Raw genomic sequence first — 26,858 nt, forward strand, 5'->3', positions numbered from 1 at the left:
AATTTTTGAGAAATTAAGTAGTATAGATAGATAGTGATTTATACAAACTTAATGAAGGTTGGAAAAGTTCTCCAGCACAAAAATGGCTTGAGTTAAATATTTGTCTAGGACAATCCAACTCAAAATGAATATAGCATGTATAGTCTACAGAACTGACCTCATGTAGTGAAGGAAAGTTAGCTCCCTAAATACCCCCAGGAATATGGTCATTAAGTTTCAAAGTGGCAGTTTCTTCTTGGGAATTATGTTTTCAACATAGAGTCTGATGAGAAATTTATTCCCAAGGCAGGATGTAAAAAATATATGTATCACTGCCTTGAGGGAGACAATACATACATGAAACACAAAGAACATATAAATTAGAGAAAAAGAGAATATTTCCTGACAAGTAAATCATGCTGGAAATTTTGTGGGTGTTTCAGAATGTTTCCTTCAAGAATCAAGTTCAAGACTGTATGAGAAAATTCAAAAGCAGAGAGCAAAAATGTTAAGAAAGGAGGGACGAGAACAGCATGGATGTGGGAAAAGATCAACATGTCTCTGACGTTTTGAAAAAAAAAGGAGGATGCCTCATTAAAGAAAATCTAGAAGCTTTGCCTGAAATAAAGAGAAACTGAAATTTAAAGCAGAACATATATGTAAATGGATATGTACACACACACACACACACACACACACAATTACCTAATTATACAATGAAATGCAGATAAGTCTCATTCCAAAGCAGGGTCCAATTTAAACCATGCCTTTCTTAAAAGCTCAGTTAAGGGACACCTGGGTGGCTCAGTTGGTTAAGCGTCTGCCTTCAGCTTGGGTCATGATCCCAGGGTCCTGGGATCCAGTCCCACATCGGGCTCCCTGCTCAGCGGGGACTCTGCTTCTCCCTCTCCCACTACCTGCTGCTCCCCTGCTTATTCTCTCTCTCTGACAAATAAATAAAATCTTAAAAAAAAAAAAAAAAAGCTCAGTTAAAAATTCCTCCAGGCACTGTCATAGAGGGACAGAAGGATTTGGAGTAGATCTTATTATAATACAATACTCATGTCTCTGCCACACAAAAGTACAAAATCAGGTAAGTTGCCCTCCAAATCCTCTCTGACAAAGATAAACACATACAGGAGCACACACCTGCATACATCTTAGAGAGTAATTCCTTACCGAGGATTATTTCCGTCTCTGTGTGTGTGGTGCATTAAAGTTGTACTAAAATTTGTAAGTGATAAATTATGGAAGTGAAACCATGAGTCTTCAGCATTGTTATAAATCACACAGTTTTATTAAAACATGAGCTACGATTTCTATAGCCATTAAAGAATATTGATGTTCACAAGTGTATGTGAAACTTTCTGATTCATAAATAATTTTCTTTTTGAGAAGCAGCCTAAGGATTGAGGTGTTTTATTCCAAGAGGCATTCTGTTCAGACATTAGAGGGCACAGGTTGAATGGATGAGCCTCCAAGCAGGCATTTGGGCATTAGTAATACATGATTCATTACCTGCTGACTGTCAGTGGCATTTAAGGTTTTAAAAAGGGGTCTCTGAATAGTAGGAGCAAGAAGGGATAGGATCAAGCGACACAGTAGCATTCTAGGCAAACGTCTTAAAGATGACAAACTTTGTTGGAATATTTAATGTACACAACAGAGATAAATCCATTTCTGTTAGGCAAGGAGGAGAATAAATATCAAGTCGTGTCAACACTTTTTAAACTAAAGTTTTTGAATCTATGTATTTGAGACTTCAAATACCTGCTGATATTTTCTATATTAATGGAACATTACACTAAAGCTTTAATTTACACATTACACATTTATGATCATATAACCAGAAAGGCTATTATTATTCCATGCCCAGAGTTATTAATTTATATTTATGAAAAGAACAATGAGTATTTATCTAACTCCTCTGAATATGCAAAGGATTATTTCTATTCTTTTATTAAATGTGATTAACTGAAGAGTTAATCAGAGAAAAATCCTTAACTAATTTTGATAACAATCCCATATTAATTTGGAAACCACAGACCATGAAGTACTCTATAAAACTGAAAGGAAGATGGGTTTCACCAACAGCTTCTGTGGAAGAAGAAGGGGACTTTAAGATTATTTTTACTGGTGAGGAGGGAGTGCAGCACCACATTGTTACCTTCTATTGGGTTTGAGGACCCCATTGGACCATATGACCTAAAGAAAATGCTTAGTAGGTATATTGGTTTTCCAGGGCTGTCATAACAAAATACTATAGACTGGGTGGCTTAAACAACAGAGATTTATCTTCTCACAGTTTTGGGAGATAGAAGTCCAAATCAAGGTGTTGACAGGGTTGGTTCCTTCTAAGGCATCTCTCCTTGGCTTGCAGGTGGCTGCCTTCTAACTGTGTCCTCCATGGTCATTCCCCAATCTGTGTCAACTGTGTCCTCATCTCTTTGTTTAAGGACATTGGTCACATAGAATCAGGGCCCACCAATATGACCTTACTTTGCTTTAAGCACCTCTTGAAAGATTCTCTCTCCAAATACAGTCATATTCTGAGGTACTGGGAATTAAGACTTCTACATTAATGAATGTTGAGGGACACAATTCAGTAACAGGAGACATGCATTGAGCTGATGTCACACTATCACAGTGTCACAGAATGTAACTCAAATCACCTACAACGTACAAAGTGGAGGTTAAAAATCTCTTCTCAAATGTATTTTTTCAGGTATATTTAAAATCTCTCTACATCTCTGCCTTTTCAACATGAAGTATCGTTAAGTATCACTCATAATTGTATATTGAAGAAAGTGATGAAAAAGAGAGCATGCATTTCCCATTTGTTTCCAAGTTGGTTTCAAATCACTGCCAGCATGAGAAAAATACACTGATTTAACAGTCTATTCTGCCACAGCGTTTTCCACATGCCTCACAGATCACGTTTTCTGTTACATCTTGTTTCATGAAAAAGGATTCCCCGGTGAAAAGTGCTTAATAAACACAGAGCTGCAAAAATTTTAAACAGATTTATTTTCCGCATAGTTTATGAAGAGTTTTATTAAATGCTTTCAACAAATATGCACTCTAAAATACATAGCATTATCAAAAATTATTTATTTTTTACAGAACTGTATTTTCTTCTGGGCAATAATGGTCTATGGAGATATATGTCGATATCTACACCTGTATCTATCTGTATCTACATACAGGTATAATCCGGATAGAGATAGTTATAGACATACATAGATAGAAACGGATACTTAACAAAAGGTAAACAAAATTACACCTATCTTATCTTTCTCACGAATACCCAATCTTCTGCACAGCATAATTAATAAATAGGATAACAAATAGAACTTTAAAAATTATTGGTTGGATGGATGGACAAACGGATAAATCAAGGGAAACTATAGTGCTATTCCTTTTTGTTAATTTTCTTTGAGATTCTCCTTTTGTAGGTCTGGGAAATTCTGGATATTCATAAAATATATTTGACAATCCATATATTTTGCAAACATAGTATTACATTATACTAGGTTTTCTTTCCTACTGGATGGTGATTTATTGTGACATATCTATCTACAAATAGTAAACATATAGTCTCATCTGGTTTAATAGGTGAGGTGAAGTAATGCAGATCCCCTTGGATTATTATTTTATCTGATAGACTGGTGGATTAATCTTCAATGGCAAAGATAGACATTAAAGGTTGTAGAAGGTTAGACAGTAATCAAAAAATGCATATTTAAACAGATGAATTCCATTCAGGAACCTGCCAAGAACGGCTTTTATTCTTGCATAATATTAATAGAAGGCATGCCTACTACTGCAATCAATTCTAGTAGCCATTAAGAGAATTACTGTAAGGTAAAAATGAAGTCATAACCTCAAAGGTTGGTATACTCGGCAATCATCTGAAATAATAAAACCTGACTGGCTTTTTAAGAGCAACATATATAAATCTGAAACAAATGGAAGAATTTTTAAGTTTATAAAACACTACATATTTCAAAAAATCCCCTACAATAAATGCTATTTAAATGGTGTAACTAATTTTCTTTCGCATATACTAAAAGATATAAGCTAATACCGTATTAGAATGTAATTGCTGTTCATAGAAAAGCACAATAAAAGGTTAATAAATTTATACTGCTTGTGCTGGACTCAAAGGTAATCGGGAATTGTAGAAAGCGGTGTTATTTAAAAATAATGTTGATAAAAACGGTTAAATTATGCAATATTGTTAAGGTGTAGGTATATTTTTCTTAATTACTACTTTACTTCTACTTAAATATTATGTACATAAGCAATATAGAACAGTTAAATGCATGTCGCATTTTAATTTGAATCCACAAATTAGAAAATGTCCTTATATTAGTGTCTTAAAGTACTTTAGAAGTCTCCAGTTTTTGTTGTGACCTCAATAATAAATAACTTAAGTCTTTTGATTATCAGCGGTATGTAATGCTACACGTTTTATAGCTTCTTTTTTGCAGTTCGCCATAAGTGAATAATTTTGTTTTAACAAGGTCATCTCCTTGGAGATTGTTTATTTCTTAGGCAATTTACCTATAATTAAGAGGAGTTTCCACCAGATGGGGGATGATGCTTCTATTTTGCATGCAAATAAACTAAGTTATACAATGGTGAAACTGAAAGGCTATTTGCATGACTTTCATGAAAATATTTCTTATAGGATAAAATATTTTAAAAACCTTAAACATCATTACTCTTATATGTATCAAATATGTGAATATATTATATCAGGTATGAAAAAATTATTAAAATTTAAAAATATGATTGTTTGGATTATTAGCATTTTTATTATGATTTATTTGTCTTAAGTATACATTATTATGATTAAGTTTCAAATACTTGCAATACTAACTCAAGGAAGTTTTAGTAGTATATCTATATCAGATTAAAAAATTAATGAGAATCCAGCCAAGGACCATGTGCCAGACCAAGCATCTATAGTTCATTGTTGAGTGTTTCAAGTAATAAGCAACCTATAGTGAGATGACACCAAAGGTTTGGAGAATGGAAAGGAGTCACAAAACTCTCAAGGGGCTTCGTCACTAGCTACAGGGCTGTGATTATGCATAAAAACTAAAAGGAAATCATTGCAGATGGATTCTTGAGGTAAGATAGATCATGCTCTGTCATCTTCATCATTTGGGTTTCTTGCATGTTCCAAGTAGAGTGACAGTAGCAGAAGTCATGCCTGGAAAGCTGCATCATGCTGTCGTTATGCGTGCTGTGTTATTGTTTGCCCTTTACCCTTTATTAAAGCAAAGTAAACATGTAACAGGTAAAACCTATTGGTATCATTATTTTGAACATCACCGTGAACCCAGGACTACTGATGTTAATGAGCAGAGTGAACACTATACTTAACGATATATTTTGATTAAACTTGCCTTTCTGTTAGTTTCTTTTCCCAGTACTACAGTTTGAGTAGGACATATTACATGAAAAAAAATTAAAATTAATGATCACCTATTTCAACCCTTTTATTCATCCAATAAGAAAGAAAAAAAAAATCCTTCTTGCTATTTGCATTCCTTTCCTTTCTAACTCTTGGTCCCAGATAGCATTTGAGTTTTACTATATTTCCTCTGCTCTAAAATTTTCCTTCCATGGAAGTTAATAGAATTTTCTTTTTTTTTTAAGATTTTATTTATTTGTTTGAGACAGAGAGATCATGAAGAGGGGGAAGGGCAGAGGCAGAAGCAGCCTCCCTGCTGAGCAGGGAGCCCAATGCCAGGCTTGATCCCAGAACCTCAAGATCATGACCTAAGCTGAAGGCAGATACTTAACCGACTGAGCCACCCAGGTGCTCTGGGAAGTTGATAGAATTTTCTTATGATTTTCTATCTTAGTCTTGAGAAAATCACAATGTCATAGTAACTGCCAGCAACTCAGGACTGTTGCTCCCCCGTTCTATGTTTTCTAGTGTGTTGCAGAGCAGTAAGACTTTGAACTACATTTCCGGAATCCCTACCAGCATGTTTCCATAGTAGATTCCACTCAGCCAAGACTCATGCTGTATTTTGAATTCAGAAGTGGAACAGTATCAGTATTTTTATTTCTCTAGCAGGAGCAAGCCAGCTTAAGAGCATTATTCCATGTGAAATTTTACAGCTGCCCCTCTGGATTTTCATTTCCTAAAAATCACTCATCTCTAGTTTATTTTGGTATCTATTGTCTCACTCCCTACTTGCTAGCAAAAACATGAATTCCAAGTATCTGCCTTCTTTGGCTTTGTTTCTTCAACACTTTCAGTTCTATGTCAATATATTAAATTACCTTGAAATACTTAGAGTGGCTCATGCATTTCTAACTGAGCCCTGTTTATAAAGTCCTCATTTATAGACAGGGGCAAAATGGGTTCCATTGGGACTAAAAGTATTTCTGTTTGATGACATGAAAATCTCATTATTTCTCAAATAGAATAAAGTCATTTTGTTCTCATTTTAACATAAAAATCAGTACAATAGACTATTGATTTCAATGACCTTTTTAACAAATATCTGTTGTTAGTAAATAGATATAAATTTGCTTTGATACAGTTTGTGAGTTTAAAAAACTAAAGTGACAAGAAAACGTGAGAATTGAAATGCATTTACATGAAGTATAAGACAGTACATAAAAGAATTTTGTTACATATCCCTCATTTATGATGATCTTCAATAGTGAAAGATAAATGGATGAAAATTAGCAGACTGCTGTGCCTGGGAAAAATGTGTACTTTTTTCTTTCTTCCATTCTTTGCCTACCCACCTGCCTGACCTCCCCCCCTTTCCTCTTTCCTTCCTTCTTTTGATCCTTTCACTACTCTCACTCCAGCTAATAATATAAGGTGTCATTATCCACAACTGATCAGAAAATATGAAGATCTTTTGTTAAATAGATTATATACTGTAGTGCTACTTCTTTTTACTGCTTAAGCAATATTGTAAGCAAAAAGAGATAGGGGTCCCCCCAAAAAGAAAGACAAGATACAACTTTCATTGACACCTGAGAAGTCATTTTAGACCCCCAGCTACTTTCTGTGGTCTTTGCCCTACTTGCTCAAGCACACTTCTTGTGCAACTTCCTAGGAGGTGTCAGAACTACAAAGAAAAGCAAACACCTCAGTAGTTAAGGATTCTAAGGAAACAAAGGGAATGCAAAAGCTCTCAGTCTCTACAGGGCCTGGAAATAGCTAACCCCATCAGAGACAAGAAATCAATGGTAAAACTCTCCCAGTGTTGTTTCAAACATAAGCAAGATCCAGCATTCCTTACCTGAGGTAGGGAGCCCAAGGCCCCATCCAGTTTATAACTGGCTCTGGAAGCAAGCCCATGGCCCCCTCCCCTTGTGTCAGTTACCTCTGCTTCATTATAATGTTAAGTTAAAATCTCCACCTAAGGAGGAGCAGAAGCTTCATCAACATACTGGTAGGATATATGTTTGGCACATTTTCTAAGTACGCCTGCCTGCTGCAACCTTATGTCCCCTTTACATGTGACAACAAAACCCTTTTCTGAATATTCATCCTAAGTCTAAATAAAAGGAACCCATTCACTCACACTCAAGGAGTCCTGGCTTTGGAAATCATTCCCATGATCTCTTTATTTGTGGTAAATAAAGTTTCCTCTGTGTGGCAACTGCATTTGGTGTAGTCGCTACCTGTAACTCTCCAAGGAGATAACTCACATTAGTTCCATTACCATAGTAATTAAATTAATCTTCTTTCTAGGTTCTTATTGCTAATCTTTAGTCATCTCCTCTGTTCCATGCTTATTATACTCTGGCTAATATGAGAACAAAGATCATAAAGAATTTCACAGAGCATTTTAAGAGGTATTTATGTTTATTACATTTACTATGGACCAATGTGAAGGGATTGAAAGGGAATATGCTTTGAGTCAGAGAGTTAGGGTACAAATCCTGCATTCACTTAAAGCAAATTATTCTCTGAGGTTTTATTTTTATTTATTTTTATTTTGGGGGAGAGGGGAGGGGCAGAGGGAGAGAATCTCAAGCAGACTCCCTGCTGAGTGCGGAGCTCCACCCTGGGCTTGATCTCATGACCCTGAGATCATGACCTGAGCCTACATCAAGAGTCTGACGCTTAACCAACTGAACCACCCAGACACCTGTCTCTGAGGTTTTACTGCTTAATCTTACAATAGAGCTAATAACATGATCTCACTATATTGATGTAGTGAACAGTTGATATAGTATGTGAGAAAGAGAAAAACAGTCCCTGAGAGCCAGAGATATAGCTGGGTGCTAATGCTGATGCCTTAGTGTTAACGTGGAGTCAGTCTGGCCTCATAGCTAAGCTGTGCTACTTTACAGAACAGAACGCCACCAGACAAGGCCACTCTGTGACCATGAGGGAGCAAGATAAAAATTGAAATGACTCTGCAATCAAAGCTGAGCACAGATAAAATAAACATGTGTCCATACTACAAAATTAGCCAAATAATCCCCTGCCCTGGCCTTTTCCTAATAAGGGTAACTACTGCAATTTTATCAATCATGACTTTAGTTCTACTTTATTCCTTTAATCCTGTCGATAAAAATCCTTAAACAAAACAAACCTGGTATTATGTTCTCTTCTCACAATATTTAATCCAGAGCCAAGTCCCAGCTTTCAGAATACTTTCTGAAACCATTTAACACAAGTCCAAAAGTATGTTCTCCTTTATTGCAATGAGCCAACCAATCTACTTTTTTGACTACAGGTGTGGCCTTGATAGTCTTTTGCTAGAGGGAATTGACATTTAAATATAAATGCATATAAAATGTGAGAATGTATCACTAATAGTAGTTTCATTTAATTTCTCTTCACAGATCACCTAAATCAATGAAACATATTTGTTGCATGGTTTTTGTTGAGATACTAGACAAATATACTCTTCTGCCAGCAATATCATGGAGATACTAATAGGACCTGTGAGTATGTGTGTTTGTGTACATCATGTCATCATGAAATAGCTTTAAGACATATTAGAGATTTAAATGGCAAAATGGGATCCTCATATTACAATCCAAACTATGAAAATAGTATATAATTAAATTCCCAGTATATCACTAGCTTGCTCAGTTGGCACATGGGATATATTGTTAAAAACAAAACAGGGGCACTTGGGTGGCTCAGTCGGTTAAGCATCCAACTCTTGGTTTCAGCTCAGGTCATGATCTCATGGGTGGTGGGATGGAGCCTCACGTGGGGATCCATACTCAGTGGGAAGTCGGCTTGAAGATTCTCTCCCTCTGCCCCTCCCCCACTCATGCTATCTCTCTTTCTTTCAAATAAATAAAATCTTTAAAAAAGTATATGACAAAACATACATACAAATATATATACATAAAACATATATATATATGTATATATATATATATACATATATATTTGAGAGTGTGGAGAGGTTTCTCTTATTTAGCTTCTAATTCTGAAAATTTCATTGTCTTTTTAAACAAAATCTCTCATTTGATTATAGTACCACTGAAATACCCTCCAATATATTTTTCCTAATTTAAAAAATCCAATAGCATGGGGCGCCTGGGTGGCTCAGTCAGTTAAGCGTCTGCCTTCGGCTCAGGTTATGATCCCAGGGTCCTGGGATCGAGCGCTGTGTCGGGCTCACCCGCTCAGCCTTCTCCCTCTCTCTCTGCCTGCCTCTCTACCTACTTGTGCTCTCTCTCTATCTCTCTGTCAAATAAATAAATAAAATCTTAAAAAAAATCCAAAGAAAATTTATAATCAAATGCTTACCATTGCTCCTATAATTGCTTAAAGTTTCACAGTATCTAATTTTTTAGAAGTATTTTCATATACGTGATTCTTGTTTGCTTCAGTTACTTGGCTATTCTTGGTCTAATACAGTTCATATAAATTTTAAAAACGGTTTATCAATTTCTACAAAAGCTCACCTAGGATTTTGACTAGGATATCATTTATTTCAAAGGTCAATTTTTAAAATTTTAATTCCAGTATACTTAACATACAGTGTTATATTAGTTTTGGGTGTACGACATAGTAACTCAGCAATTCTATACATTACTCAGTGCTGATCATGATAAGTGTACCCTTAATCCACATCACCTCTTTTACCCGTCCCCCCACCTACCTCCCCTCTGATAACCATCAGTTTGTTCTCTATAATTGAGTCTGTTGTGTCATTTGTCTTTTTTTTCTTTGTTTGTTTTGTTTCCAAAGATCAATTTTGATGCTCTCTATTCATAGATATAGTACATACCCCTAGTTATTTAAGTTTTTCTTGCTTTCAATATTTTATGTTTTCTCTGTAGTGGTCTTGTGCGTGTGTATGTGTGTATTTTTAGATTTATTTATTTATTTTTAGAGAGGGGGTGAGGGGCAGAGGGAGAGAATCTCAAGCAGACTCCTGTTGAGTGCAGAGGGTAACACAAGGCTCAGTCTCATGACCCCAAGATCATGACGTGAACCAAAATCAAGAATTGTAAGCCCAACTGAATGAGCCACCTGGAATCTCGGGTCTTGTGTATTTTTAATAAAATTCATTTCTAAGTCTGATATTTCTTGATACTATTTGTGATAACACTTAAACTTTTATTTTCCCTTTATTTCTTATAAATAAAAATAAAATTAGCTTTATAATTAAATTACATAAGCAGTCTTTTTCAAATTCACTTATTTATTCTAAAAGTTTACTTCCAGATTCCTTTGGATTTTAATATATATTCACATTATCTGTGAATAAAAGTAGTTTAATTTCTTTCATTCTTATTACTCCTTTTATTTAATTTTGTGGATTTACTGTACTTCTAGGACATTTGGATAAAATACTGAATGTAAATCATCAAACCAAGAATCCTTGTTATGGACCTATTCTCAAAAACAATGTGTTCAACATTTTACCATTAACCATATTTACTATAGACATTTTTGTAGAGGAATTTTATCAGATTAAGGAAGTTTTTTTACTTGATCACTAATTTCTGCAACTTTTTGTCAGGAATGGACATTGAAATTGATTAAATATTTTTAAACATATGATTTTTAATGTTTTTTTCTAAGTAATCATTCCTTTATTGAGTTTAGATAAGGACTTCCAGCACAGAACACTGTTAGAAATTAACCGTTAGGAACTACGTAAAAGAGATGTAAGGCAAGTACTATATAAAGACCAAATAGATAAACACAGGTTTTATTTTTCTACAGAATTTACTGCAGGTTATCATGTAATGAAGACAAAAGCAGATCACTCTTAACATGTCAAATTTGTTTAGTAATTTAAATAAAAACATAGGACTCCCATCACACTGATAATTCTAAATCTATTTTGAAAATCAAATCATCAGGAAGTATCTATTGGTAGACTATGTACCTACCTATCATATTATACCAAAAATAAGGCTGCTCTCCTCACAGAATATACGGATAATGAAGGGGGGGAAATCAGAGGGGGAGACGAACCACGAGAGACCATGGACTCTGAGAAACAAACTGAGGGTTCCAGAGGGGAGGGGGGCAGGGGGACGGGTCAGTCCGGTGATGGGCATTAAAGAGGGCACCCATTGAATGGAACACTGGGTGTTACACACAAACAATGAACCATGGAACACTACATCAAAAACCAATGATGTAATGTATGGTGATTAACACAACATAACAAAATAAAATTTTAAAAAAAGGTGCCACTAAATGTACAATTAAAAAAAAAAAGAATATATGGATAATGAGTAATCAACCATCAACACAGTGGATGTTCTAATATTGGGGAAATAGTGGAAAAGTATTTGTTAAAAAACAAATTTCTCTGGACATTGTTTATCTTGCCCTTGCAAGAGACTTGTAGATCCAGATGAGATTAGCTTAGAAAAGGGGACTTATTTAGTTCAAAAAATCTTCAGAGTCCAATACAGTTCTGAGCTAATCAGATACTAAAGAACCTTTACAAGGACAAGTAGGCTTGGAAATCACACAGCCTTATTTTGAATTAGCTTGTTTTAGCCAAAGGTATGGAATTAATGATCAAGTACCAGGAATTTCTGTAATGCACCCAATGCCAAATGACTACTGACATTCTATTTCCCATTATGATGACTCCTTTAATAGAGGTAGGTGGGAGGCATAAAGAATATTGTGAGCTATAAAATAAATTGTACTCCAATGCCCAGATCTCTGAAGACAAATCTTGTTTTTTAATATAAGAAACTCACTGAATCAAATGAATGCTGATTAGAGCAAAGGTAGTGTAAGTAAACCTGGGAGAGGAAATCTCTAACTGCATAGGAAATACATGAAAGAATTAATCATTCTAAGAGAAGAATCATTTTCCCACTAGCCCCACTATTATGGATGATATTTTCGTGAGCCTGGGCCACCTTCTCCAGTGAGTACTGAGAACCTATTACAGGTCTCAACCAACCAATTTCCATTCCAGCTTGAAGGGCTAAGCTAAATTCCTCCTTAGTTGATGAATAGAGAGCAACTCCAATTATACTAGATTCCTTTGCCGTGGTGTCCCTTGGGTTTATTTCAATAGGACCTCTGCTGCCAACAACTATTACTTGTCCTCCATATGACAGAAGATTCAAATCATTACTAAGATTTACATTAGCTAACATTTCAATGATCACATCAATTCTTTTTTCACCAACAGATTTTTTAATTTTATCAATATAATTGAGTTCTCTGTGATTGAACACTTCATGGGCTCCATTTTGCAAAACAATGTTTTGCCCTTCCTCTGGACCAGCTGTGCCCCAAACCTTTAAGCCATAAGCTCTGGCAATTTGGCATGCTGCTAGTCCAACTCCTCCGCTAGCCCCATGAACCAGCACACTTTCTCCAGCTTTCACATGGGCACTGTGGAGCAGAGCTCGATAAGCAATAAAATATGGAATACGGATGGCAGCTCCTTGCTGAAAGTCCAGTTTTTCTGGCAGTGTGTAAACACTGTGTTCTGCGGCGAGAGCATACTTGGCCTAGCCCCCAGAGATGGCGCTGGTAGTGAAAACTCTGTCACCTTTCTTGAAAGTGAATACATTATCTCCAACGGCTTCTATTAAATGCCAGCCACATCTGAAACAGGAGTATAGGGTAAGAGTGGTTTTCTGCTGTAAGTACCAGAACGAATATATGTTTCCACTGGGTTTACACCACATGCGTGGACTTTGATCAGAACCTGATGGTATTTTGGAATTGGTACCTCAATATCCGACTGGAGTTTCAGCACTTATGGTCCACCAAATTCAAAAACTCGAATCGCTCTCATCAACTTCTGTCCAGTCGCCATGGTGATCCGTTTCTAGAGTGGGGAAGCAAAACCTGCGAAGGCTCACCCAGATTTCACAGAAAAGCTGTTTTTTTGTTATGTTTTGTTTTTTGTTTTTTAGTGTTATAAACAAAACCGATTTTTTAAAATGTTAAAGCTCCTTTTATTTCCTGGAATTCATTCAACTTTGTTCTGATATACTATACTTTCTAAAACATGCATATTAGACTAATTTTATTATTTATTAGGCATTTTCCAATTACTGTTATGAATGAGAAGAGCTCATTAATTTCCTTGTCATATTTTTTTATCAAGCTAATGCTGGACACATAAAATAAACTGGGGAGTGCTACTTTTTTTTTTTTGCCTTATCCAAAAGTGTGTAAATAAAGTTAGTATTATTTTTAATTTTCCTTAAATATCTGGGCCTAAATCTTCTTTTGATTAGATTGTTTAATTTTTCTATTTCTTTTTTTATCAATTTAAGTAAGAGTTTATTGTTCCTTCAGTATCTGTCCCACTTTAATTTATTTAATGATATTAAAATGTATTAATTTAAAGATGTTCACTTTATTATATTTTTAATTTCTGTTGGCTATGTTATAATGCTTCCTCTTTTATTCCATGATATTCTTTATTCACTCTTTCATTTTCAGGTTATCATTTGTTTTAATATTAACAAATACCAACTCCCGTGATTTTCTCAATTTTTTTTAATTTTAATTTTTATTAATTTATGCTCATGTCTTTATTATTTCTTCCTTCTTCTCTGGGTTTAATGTGCTCTTTTCTTTTAACTTCTTGAGATAGATGCTTTGATCATTGATAATTCTCATTTTCTTCTTTTTTGATATAAGTACCTCAAGCTAAAGATTTCTAAGAATTGACTTCACTTCATCCCATAAACTATGATATATACTATTTTTATTACCTTCTAGTTTCATAATGGTTTTACTTCCATTGTGATTTCTCCTCTTATTACCTTCTAGTTTCATAATGTTTTTACTTCCATTGTGATTTACTGCTATATAATGTATATTATATAGCAGTGAAAGCATTTTTTTAATGTTTAAACATGTAGGGGATTGTAATATAATCTTAGGTATTGATTTCTAGCTTACTTGTACCATGATTAGAGAACATGGGATGATTCAGGTAGGAGACTGGTGGAGTTATTGTATAAAATGCTACCAAGGAGTCAATAAGGTAAGAGATCTGTGATTATTAAATATAGTAATATGGAGTGTAATGTTGAGCTTAACACAGCTATCCCAAGGCAATGATTGGAAAGAATTGCTATTATTTGCAACGTTCTAACCTTATTAAGAGTAATATAATTATTCATATTTTGGTCAAAACTATATTTTATCATATATCATGTCAAACTTAAGCTTTAAAAACATCAGTTCAAAGGATCTCTTCATTTTTTTGATCACTACTCAGAGAAAACAAAAATTTAGAAAAATGTTTTAATTTTATCATTTTGATTGAGATTTCCCAGATTGGGTAATAGGAGTATCTAGCACTTATTTTATTCAAATTGCACAAAGATAATAAGCTATAGTCAACTTTCTGAATTAAAGATCTGTTTTTGGGTGCATGGGTGGCTCAATAAGTTAAGCATCTGACTCTTGATTTTGGCTCAGGTCATGATATTGGGGTTGTGGGATCAGCGCCATGTCAAGCTCTAGGTGCAGCATAGATTCTCCCACTCCCTTGGTCCCTCCCCCTCTCCGCTAGCACATGCATGCATGCTATCTCTCTAGAAAAATTAAAAAAAAATAATAAGGTCTGTTTTGTTTATTTTATTTGCCATTTGAAAAAATATTTAATTGGAACATCTAAAAGATCTAGAAATGACCATTTTGTAATATTAATTAATTAAAGTTTCCAATCAATGTTTCCCCATAGTAATCATTTTTCTATGCAACATCCATAATTTAACAAATTCACTGAAAATTGAACTTTTTTTTTCAAGTTTTTATTTAAATTCCAGTTAGTTAACATACAGTGTAATATTAGTTTCAGGTGTAGAATTTAGTGATTCATCACTTACATACAACACCCAGTGCTCGTCACAACAAGTGCCCTTCTTAATACCCATCACCTATTTAACCCATCTCCCCACCGACCTCCCCTCCAGTAACCCTCAGTAACCCTTTTTTCTTCCCCTATGTTCATCTGAACTCCTATTCTTTTTTTTTAGTTTTATTTTATTATGTTATGTTAATCACCGTACATTACATCATTGGTTTTTGATGCAATGTTCTATGATTCATTGTTTGTGCATAACACCCAGTGCTCCATTCAATATGTGCCCTCTTTAATACCCATCACCAGGCTAACCCATCTCCCATCCCCTCCCCTCTAGAACCCTCAGTTTGTTTCTCAGAGTCCATAGTCTCTCGTGGTTCATCTCCACCTCCATCTCCACCTGCGATTTCTCCCCCTTCAGCGCATAGAATTAATGAACTCCTATTCTTAAGTAGCTCAGTGCCTCACCCAAATCATCATAATGCACAAAATTAAACAAGTAGTTTCTTCCATGATGAATATGATTTTCTATGACCCAGTGCATGACATGTAACACTTAATATTAATATCAATATTATCAATATTAATGTCCCACTTTCCACTAGGTCTTTAATATTCTAATAAATCTATTTAATTAAAATTTAATTTTAAGTTAATCAGCCTTATAGGAAAACTAAAGTTAATATTTATATTTCACTCAGAGAAAAGTAAAATAAATTGGTACATGTGGTATTCTCTCAAGAAAAGGTATGCCAATGATTAGAGATTTCACTTGATAAAAATTGTCACACTTAGAAAATTCAACATAAACATTTTCACTTTAAATTCAGGAAGAGATTACAACTGAATGAACTTGAAAGATTTTGGTGATATGTTCTATTTCTAGATATAGTGTTTCTATTTACTTTGTATTTCTCTTTGTATTAGTTTAACTAAAATATTCAGATATGTCAAAAATATGATATTAAAATGATTTTTTTTAAATTTTGAGGTATGCTCTTATTGGATCATAATTCTTCACTGTAATGAATTAAATTCTTTATTTAGAAATGTTAAAGTGTTTCTATTTTAAAAGTTCCCACTTGCAAATACATATAGAGTAACACTATTATATTTTCTTTTTTTTTCCCAAGATTTTATTTATTTATTCGAAAGATAGAGACACAGCGAGAGAGGGGACACAAGCAGGGGCAGAGGGAGAGGGAGAACCGGAATCCCCGCTGAGCAAGGAGCCCGATGTGGGACTCGACCCCAGGACCCTGGGATCATGACCTGAGCCGAAGGCAGATGCTTAATGACTGAGCCACCCAGGCGCCCTATTATATTTTCTTTAATTTATTGATCATATGCTTTTGTTAAAGGCACAACTGGTTGGGGGCTACAGGGAGAGGTGGTATACTTTAAAATTAATAAATATAAGCATTTTGAGTTCTTTCTTTAATAAAACATAATGAATTTTCTATTCCAATGATTCCATTTCATTAGATAATTAATACTTATCAAATCAAGGAAATATAGCTGTTTATTCTCATGACATCAAATTAATGTTCCATATGCACATTCTGTCCATGATTAATGTATCATAAACCTTCAAATGATTTAAATTATATTTTTATAAAGTAAATCTAATCTCAGTGTCTTATCACAACTGGGAAGACCACTAACCGTCCATAGGACAAAGACTACATGGCTGTATGGACAGACTAAGCAATATATATACCCAGGGAAGATTTAGAAAATTTAGAAAGTCTGAAATATATTCTTACATAAAATATCAGTCACACGCTGAGATTCTAATCTGACGTAATCTGAAGATGGAAGTGAAACAGCCAGTAAATGAATGATTCAACAAAAAGGTAGGCACTGAGGAATGTGTATGAAATAACATCAATGCTCTGCTTACTTCAAATTGAACAGTAACTCCAAAAATAATATTACATAACAATTAGAAGTTTATTCTCAAATATTCAGTCTTTGAAATAATAATGTCTTCCAGTGAAGAATTATTATCAACAAAGAACATATCCAAAAATAAGACTGAGATAAATTAGAATAATAATAACATTTCCTGTATGTGGCATTTTTCTTCACTCTATTGTCACAGTATCACTAAACAGATACTGCGCCTACCAACTATCAAGACAAAATGGCCTATGACCACAGAACTGTTCAATCACAAAAAGCAAATTTAAAAAATTAATGTAATGGGTGGCTCAGTCCATAAATGACCAAGTCTTGATTTTGGCTCAGACCGTGATCTCAGGGTCCTGAGATCGAGCCCTGCATCGGGCTCCAGGCTCAGTGGGGAGTCTGCTGGAGATCCTTTCTCCCTCTCTCAAATAAATAAATAAATCTTTAAAAAAGTTAGTGTATCATGATACTGAATGTAGCTTAGATACTGACTTTACTAGTAATGAAAAACTGTGCAATTTGATATGGCTGCAAAATGAATTAATTAGATGTTCTTCCATAAACACTTACATACATAGACTATGACCTAATAAAGAGATGTGCACATCTTTAAGTTTCTAACACATGTTGACCCTTATAATAAGCCTTCAATATAATTATCTCACCTAATCAACACTGAGAGACATCATCCCCATTTTAAGGATGAGAAAAATGAGGCCAGAGTATTTACATAGTTAAACCAAATTGACACAATTAGCTAAATTCTATAACTATGCATCATAACCGGTTATTTAAGCCTTACAACTCATGGTCTTCTATATATTATGCTGTAGCATCCCCACAATAATAAAGGATTAAAAAATCCTTGCATAATTTGGCAGGAACTACTTAATAATTCTTCCATGAAGATAAAATAATTATCTAGAAAAAAACTTAATTTCTGTTTTAATTGTAGCTCATATTGTCCTTTTCTCTCCTCTTCAGAAATAAAAATAATTAATTTCAAGCCATTTAAAGCCATTTTCACATAAATAGCCTATATTTTTCTAAAAATTATCCTTCAATCTCTTTTCTAGCTTTGAAATATGCATTGTCTTTGTTCATAGATGTGATTTTAACTGGGTATGCATATGCAATTTTTAATATGTGTTTTTCCCAGAGGCTGTCTCAAATTTCTTTATATATCCTGTATAATTGGTGCTATAAACTTCATTATTCATTCTGTTAGTTCATGCCAAAATGATTCTTATGTGTGTGTACATCTTGGCCCTGCAGATTTTTAATTAATATCATTGCCATCAAGTAGCATTTTTATAAAGCATCCTGTATACTTTGTAAGGCTGCAATTTTCCAGTCTGCCAAATGTTTTTGTTTTTTTTTTTTTTTCCTCTCTTTCTCACTCTGAGAGGGCAGGCTTCCTCTGGAGCCACATAATATCACTGTGTTGATTGGAAAGGAAATTATATACAAATCAAACACTTTATGTTGAGATGAATGCATAACTAATTTTAAATTATAGAAATTCTACACGGTCTGACAAGATGTTGAAAAAGCAGATAATCCTTATTCCTTTCCCCAAACCAAACCTAGAGAAACTACAGAAATCAGAAACACATATGGATGAAAACCATGAAGAAAAACACTATCCAAGATCTTCTAGAAGACAGAAGGCCTCTGTGTTTGGCGTAAGCAGAAACTTTAGCTTGGAGGACAGGGCTCCAGTTCTAGCAGTGACGTCTAATGCTCTTGTATCTCAATATTGTACTGGCTGGATAATTTCCTATGCTTTCAACACTTTATGAGAGAAGAACAGTGTCAAGAACCGAGAAGGGTCTTTTTTTTTTTTTTTTAAACACTGTATTTCTTTTTTTTTTTTAAAGATTTTATTTATTTATTCATGAGAGACAGAGAGAGAGAGAGAGAGAGAGAGAGAGAGAGAGAGAGAGAAGCAGAGGGAGAAGCAGGCTCCCAAGGAGCAGGGAGCCTGATGTGGGACTCGATCCCAGGACCCTGGGATCATGACCTGAGCCGAAGGCAGACGCTTAACCATCTGAGCCACCCAGGTGCCCCAAGAACCGAGAAGGGTCTTTACCCTACTTACACAGTAGCTCCTCACAATTTTATGGACAGTGACAGAAGACCTAGACTCTGGGCCAGAAACAGAGGTTAGTTTATTACACAGCAATAGGAGTAGCCAGAGAATATTAATTTTCTTGCTATTTCCCCAAGCCCTGATTCACACAGGGCAACATGGCAAAGACTCAGTGACATAACCAGAGCAGGTGATACCTGCATACACAGTGTGTTGCATTACAGGATAGGAGCCCTGAGCTGAGAACACCTGCATCTTTTATAATGGACTATCAGCAAACCTTCCCTTTCCCAGGGTGGGAACATTAACTCTTATCTTTCAAGACTATAAGCAAACCTGCTTTTGCTTTGAAGAGAGACACTCTCTCTCTCCATTTTCAAAGGCTGTTCACCATACAGATATTTTTGGAAAGGCAATCCAAACAGGGCCACTCAGTGTCTTCACTCATAAAATGTCATGAATATGAGTGACTCATTCAGATTTGTACCCAGAATAGTAGTAGCAGAAGTTCAGGGTCACAGGGTAACATCAGGGTGGAAACAGAGTCTGATATGGGTGAAAAGCAGATTATAATTAATATAAACATATCATCTATTCCTGATTGGCCCCTTGTCAACACCTCCCTATCCATACTGAGACTGGAGCCAATATATCTGGAGAGAGAAGCTCTAAGAAAGATTAAGGAATATAAAATTAAGGAATATAAAAAGAAAAACAGGCAATTCAAATCAAAAGTAAACCAGAATAACAATATTAATGTCAAACAAAATGGAGTACAAGAAATAAAACAACTTAGGAGCACCTTGTGGCTCAGTAGGTTAAGCATCTGCCTTTGGCTCAGGTCATGGTCCCAAGGTCCTGGGATCGAGCCCTGCATCGGGTTCCCTGCTTCTCCCTCTCCCTCTGCCTGCTCTCCCTGCTTGTGCTCTCTCTCTCTCTCTCAAATAAATAAATAAATCTTACAAAAATAAATATTTTAAAAAAGAGAAATAAAACAGCTTAAAGGGCAGAGAGGGAATTTTAAGAGCAGTAGATTAAGAAAATAGAACAGTAATTGACCTACACACTATTTTCTATAAAATATAAAATGAGAGTATTTAGTTAGTGCATGTAATATATCTGGTCTTGCTTAACTCTAAAATTTTAATAATTCCAGCAATCCCATGAAGTAGCTTACTAAAAAAGACAAAGCACAAGGAGTTAAATAGTTTATTCAAGATTACAGTTAATAAATATTATTTGCTAGATAATTGCTTTGAAAACTAGTCAAACCTTTTAAATCTCTCAGTGAAGTGCCTATAATTAGAAAGGCACTCATTATATGTTAAATCTAATTATGGGATTGTTTAGTGTAGTGTACTAACGCCTTAACATAACTAGAACCGTAGTGAAGATACTTTGATCCCAGTTATGAAATAATTAACTATATTTTTAAAAAGAAATAATTTCATTTTTTTCTCTTGGCAGGATTAGGTTTAACTTACATTTTTAAAAAATTTATGTAGAGCTTTATCTGGGTCATAAGTTCTTGGTTGTACTGCTTTGTACATAATATAAATTTGAATCATCGTATTCATTAAATTCCTCTATCCCTCTCTCTTGTTACCAATTAAAATAGACACCTACTTCACTTATCACACTGAATGCTAAAAGCTGCTATTAAAAATTGGACCTGAGACTTATACTTCTTTTAAAGATTCTGTCGTAAATATATAAACTTATATTCATACTAAAATTAATTTAAAAACATGCCAGCTTAGTTTAAATCTTATTGCCACTATAGATAGGATTCTTAAAATGGTTTTCAATCAACAGGATTTAAAATAGAACCCTGTGAATTCCCTATTTTTATAACTGAAAAAGACTTATAAAAGAAAATTATTCAACTAGGACATGAATTGCTTTTAAAAAGTCTCTAGGCCTTATTATAATTTGAGGTATAAAAGTCCATTAACAGTCATTGCATACTTTTTTTTAAGATTGTATTTATTTGTTTGACAGAGAGAGACACAGTGAGAGCGGGAACACAAGCAGGGGGAGTGGGAGAAGGAGAAGCAGGCTTCCTGCTGAGTGGAGGGCCCGATGCGGGGCTCGATCCCAGGACCCTGGGATCATGACCTGAGCCGAAGGCAGATGCTTAATGACTGAGCCACCCAGGCACCCCCACTCATTGCATACTTAATGGTGAATTTCCCATTGACCTTTAGCATACCATGATACTACTAGCATGCGCAAAAAATAAAAGAATAAAAGACAAATCTTCATTTATCTTTAATTGTCATTAGTTTAAAATTATATTCATTAAGAAAAAAACAATGATATCAATAAATACAAAATAATCATGTGAAAACATTAAAAATTCAATATACATTCATTCATAATAAAAACTCAACAATGACTAAGAGAACTTCTTCAACTTGTTAAAGGGTATCTCCAAAAAACTTGCAACTAACACCAAAATTGAAGGGGAAAATCTGAATGCTTGCCCCCTAAAATAAAGAACATTGTGAGGATGTCTGCTCTTAGCACATAACACAACATTTGTGAGAGCTTTTAGCCAGAAAAATGAATCAAGAAAGAAAAATAAAGGTATCAGAATTGGAAAGGAACAAAGTAAAACTGTCTTTATTTGCAGACAATGTGATCCTGTTTATAAAATGTCCTAAGGAACACACAGACACACACATATACACAAGACACAAAGACACACAGCTACAAGGTCATAAGGACACAAAATCAATATACAAAAATCCATGATAATTCTATACTACTAACTATGGACAATCTAAAAATGTAATTAAGAAAACAATTCCATTCACAAAAGTATCAAAATAATGAAATATTTATGAAGAAACTTAACAAAACAAGTACACACTGACATTACAAAATACTGGTAAAAGAAATTGAAGCTCTAGATAAATTGAGAGATATTCCAAGTCACAGATTCGAACTCAACACTATAAAGATGGCAATTCTCTATAAATTTGTAGATCTTATGAAATACCCATCAAAAAAACAATAGGTTCTTTTTCAGAAACAGGCAAGCAAATTCTAAAATTTATATACAAATACAAAGGACCTAGAATAGCCAAAATGATGTTGAGAGAAAACAAAATTAAAAGGCTTACATATCTTGAATTCAAAATTTACTACAAAGCTACAGCAATCAAAACAGTGTAGTGCTGATATAGACATTTTAGATCCTGGGAACAAAAATTAGAGTCCAGATACAAGAACTTATAGATGCTACTGTATAAATCCATATATTTAAAATCAATTGATTTTTTTGAGTATGGTTGATACACAGTGTTACATTAGTTCCATATATACATAGTGATTCAAACTCTATACATTATGCTATGCTCACCACAAGTGTAGCTACTATCTGTCTCCAAACAATGATATTTCAATATCATTGACTATACTCCTTATGCTTTGCCTTTTATTCCCATGACTTATTCATTCCATAACTGGAAACCTGTATCTCCTACTCCCCTTCACCCATTTTGCTAATCCTCCACCCTTCTTCCCTCTGGCAAACATGGGTTTGTTCTCTTTATTTATAGGTCTGATTCCACTTTTTTATTAATTTGTTTTATTTTATAGATTTCACATATAAATGAAATCATATGGTATTTGTCTTTGTCTGACTTATTTCATTTACTATAATACTCTCTAGGTCTATCCATGTTGTCACAAACAATAAGATTTCATCCTCTCATGGTTAATATTCCATTCCCTATCCACTATCTTTTCTTTATCCATTCATCTATCAATGGACACTTAGGTTGCTTCCATATCTTGGCTATTGTAAATAATTGTGCAGCGAACAAAGGGATGTACATATCTTTTCAAATTAGGGTTTTGTTTTCTTTGGGTAAATACCCAGTAGTGGAATTATTGGATCATATGGCATTTCTATTTTTAATTTAATTTAATTTTTTAATTTTTAAGGAAACTCATACTGCTTTCCACAGTGGATATACTAATTTATATCCCCCCCAATAAAGTTCCTTTTTCTCTACATTCGTGCCAACAGTTGTTAGTTCTTATCTTTTTGATTCTACCCATTCTGATTATTGTAAGGCCATACACTGTGGTTTTGATTTGCATTTCTGTGATCAATCAATTTTTGACAAAGATGCCATCTCACACCAAACACAAACATTTACTTAAAATGGACCATGCATGCAAATTTAAGAACTAAAACTATAAAGCACTTGGCGGGGGGGAACAGGCATAAAACTTTGTGACCTTGGGTTAAGTAATTACTTCTTAGCTACAAAATCAAAACCACTAGCAACAAAAGAAATGGTTGATAAATTAGATGTCATGAGCACTGTGAATTGTGTAAGACTTGAATCACAGACCTGTACCTCTGAAACAAATAATGCATTATATGTTAAAAAAAAAAAGAAGATAGGAAGGGAGCAATGAAGGAGGGGAAATCGGTGGGGGAGACGAACCATGAGAGACGATGGACTCTGAGAGACAAACTGAGGGTTCTAGAGGGGAGGGGGGTGGGGGGTGGGTTAGCCTGCTGATGGGTATTAAAGAGGGCACGTACTGAATGGAGCACTGGGTGTTATATGCGAACAATGAATCATGGAGCACTACATCAAAACTAATGTAATGTATGGTGATTAACATAACAATAAAATTTTTTAAAAAGTCAAAAATTGTTAAACTTCAAAGGACACTATCAAGAATAGGAAAAGATAGGTCACAGACTGAGAAAAAATGTTTGTAAGCCTTATCTCTGATACAGGTAACTAGAAAATATAAAGAAATCTTACAAATCAATAATAAGATGACAAATCATCCAATTAAAAATTGGCAAAAGGTTGGAGTACATATTTTCTTAAAGAAGCTATATGAATGGCCAATAAGCACATATAAAGATGCTCAACATTATTACTCATAAATGCAAATTAAAAGTACAATGAGATACGGGGGGAAATCGGAGGGGGAGACCAGCCATGAGAGACGATGGACTCTGAGAAACAAACTGAGGGTTCTAGAGGGGAGGGGGTGGGGGGATGGGTTAGCCTGGTGATGGCTATTAAAGAGGGCATGTTCTGCGTGGAGCACTGGGTGTTAAGCACAAACAATGAATCATGGAACACTACATACAAAACTAATGATGTAATGTATGGTAATTAACATAACAATAAAAAATAAAAAGTACAATGAGATACCACTTCACAGACACTAGGATGTTTATAAAAAACAGACAAGTGTTGATAAAACTGGAGCCCTCATACATTGCTCATGGAAATTTAAAATGGTGAAGATGCTTTGGAAAACAGTTTGGTAATTTCTTAAAAAGCTGTGTAAATTCACCATATGATCAAGCAATTCCACTCCTAGAGAAATGAAAACATATTAGTCAATCCAAGGACTTGTATAGAAATGTTCACAGCAGTATTATTGATAATAGTTCCAAAGTGGAATGAATCCATACATCCGTTTCCTGGTAAATGGATTTAAAAAAATATTATATATCCATACAATGGATTCTATTCAGCAATTACATCTGTTGTTGCTTATTTATAATAAATTGATAGCACTGAATGTTTGAAAAAATCCACAAGTGCCCTAGTAGGGGTTAAACTAGAATAGCATTAGAAGAAAGCTTTTTAAAAATGCACATTCTGAGGGGCACCTGAGTGGCTCAATCATTAAGCAGCTGCCTTCGGCTCAGGTCATGATCCCAGGGTCCTGGGATCGAGCCCCGCCTCTGGCTCCCTGCTCCGCGGGAAGCCTGCTTCTCCCTCTCCCACTCCCCCTGCTTGTGTTCCCTCTCTCACTGTGTCTCCTTCTGTCAAATAAATAAATAAAATCTTAAAATAAAATTAAAAAATGCACATTCTGAAAATATTTCTGCCCTTTTTTCACCTAATTTGATCCTGACAATACACATAATATTGAAGTTTGATTTTGAATTAAATGATCAAACTAATCAGTCAATATTTATCTCATCATGAAATTATTGCATTTTCCTTATGAGAATCTATATGGTACAATCATGAATGGCATTTGCTTTGAAATTAGATAGTGTAACTTCTTATTCTTGCTATTCCACTAACCAATGGAATAAATTTGAAAAACTGCTTTATTTCTGTCTCTCAATTTTCTTACCTGAAAGTGTGTATCAGTAGTTATCATTTAGTCATTACAGAAATTAAAGGAATTTTCACAAATAAAACACTTTGAACACTATTTGACCATCATAACGCTCAGTACAGTTTAGCTATTATTAAATACCTCTGAGATTTTCAGGCCTTAAATTGTATAGATCCAGAAGCAATTTCATAATTTCTTCAAGAGTTTTTGCTTTGTTTTTGTTTTGTTTGTTTGTTTAGTTTAGGCATTCATGAGATGTCTACTCTGTCATCATGAGAACTAGCAGCTAGGTTGATTGTTTCTGGGATATCATAACAATCCTCTTCAATAGCACTACCATACATCAGTGTTTCTGTCAAACCTGATTGGGCAGAAATCCTGATAACAATTGAAAATTTTTATTCTTGAAATTACCATCTTTTTTTTTCTTAAGTACAAAAATGTCTAGTTGCAGTCCAACTAATACAGTGAAATAGCCTGGGACCTTTAATCCCGAATATAAAAGTAGAGATACTTAGAGAGATGGCACATGCACACACACGCACAAGTGGGCAGCGCGAAGGGAGAAGGAGAGAGAATCCCAATCAGTGTCTGTGCTGAGCATGGAGCCCAACGTGGGGCTCAGTCTCATGACCCTGAGATCACAACCTGAGCTGAAACCAAGAGTCTGACACTTAACCACCCAGAACCCACCCAGAAATCCCAAGATACTTAAAAAAAAATCTGATCTATTCTGGTACATTTTCATTTGTTTGTTAATATATTTTTTAAAAAGTGAGAGAACTCACATTTTTCTCTTTCTATATTAATGATAAAAAACAGTAAAAATAAATAAGCAAAAAACAAGTTTATATTGGTAAATAACTAACTAAAAAGGATACTTATAAAGCCCCACACAAATGCTACTGACACTACAAAATACTGGTAAAAGATTTGATATTCAGGATTTGACTCACTGCTCCTTCAAATTTTGTACTGTGACATCCTTGTACTTTCTAGATAAGGTGATTCCATTTATAACATATTTAAGAACATTGCGGGGGGAGATAATATAAACATTTGAAGTTTTGTTTTTTGTTTTCTGGGTTTTTTTATATAATATAATATTACTTGAGACTTTTATCAAGTGGATGATTTGCTTAGGTCCCTTTTAGTCATATAATAGTGACCATTTTTATTTCCATGGGTCATAAATATTTGAAATCTTTAGCTTTCTTATGAGCACAAAAATGTAATGCCCAGCACAAGCTCTGAATAAATGAAATATTTCAAGTCCAGAAAATTATTCCATAATTCTATGTAATTAAATTGATTACATTCTTATAGGGAGACTGATATTCCTAATTTGGTATTTTCCTAGAATAGGTTTAAATTACTCAGTTTCCCATTGGTAATACAGCTTTAGTAAAGTGTATCAATTAAAATAATTTCCCCTGCAAGGATAGAAGTCCAATTCAACT

General features: G+C 34.5%; 1 protein-coding gene and 1 pseudogene across 3 annotated transcripts in view; both read right to left on the reverse strand.

The window, feature by feature from the left end:
• The window catches only part of SPOCK3 (SPARC (osteonectin), cwcv and kazal like domains proteoglycan 3), a 461,722-nt gene that overhangs the window by 59,429 nt on the left and 375,435 nt on the right, over positions 1-26,858 (reverse strand). The window lies entirely within an intron of this gene.
• LOC113925914 lies at positions 12,271-13,256 on the reverse strand (annotated as a pseudogene).

This window comes from Zalophus californianus, chromosome 2 (genome assembly GCF_009762305.2).
Source record: "Zalophus californianus isolate mZalCal1 chromosome 2, mZalCal1.pri.v2, whole genome shotgun sequence".
NCBI lineage: Eukaryota > Metazoa > Chordata > Mammalia > Carnivora > Otariidae > Zalophus > Zalophus californianus.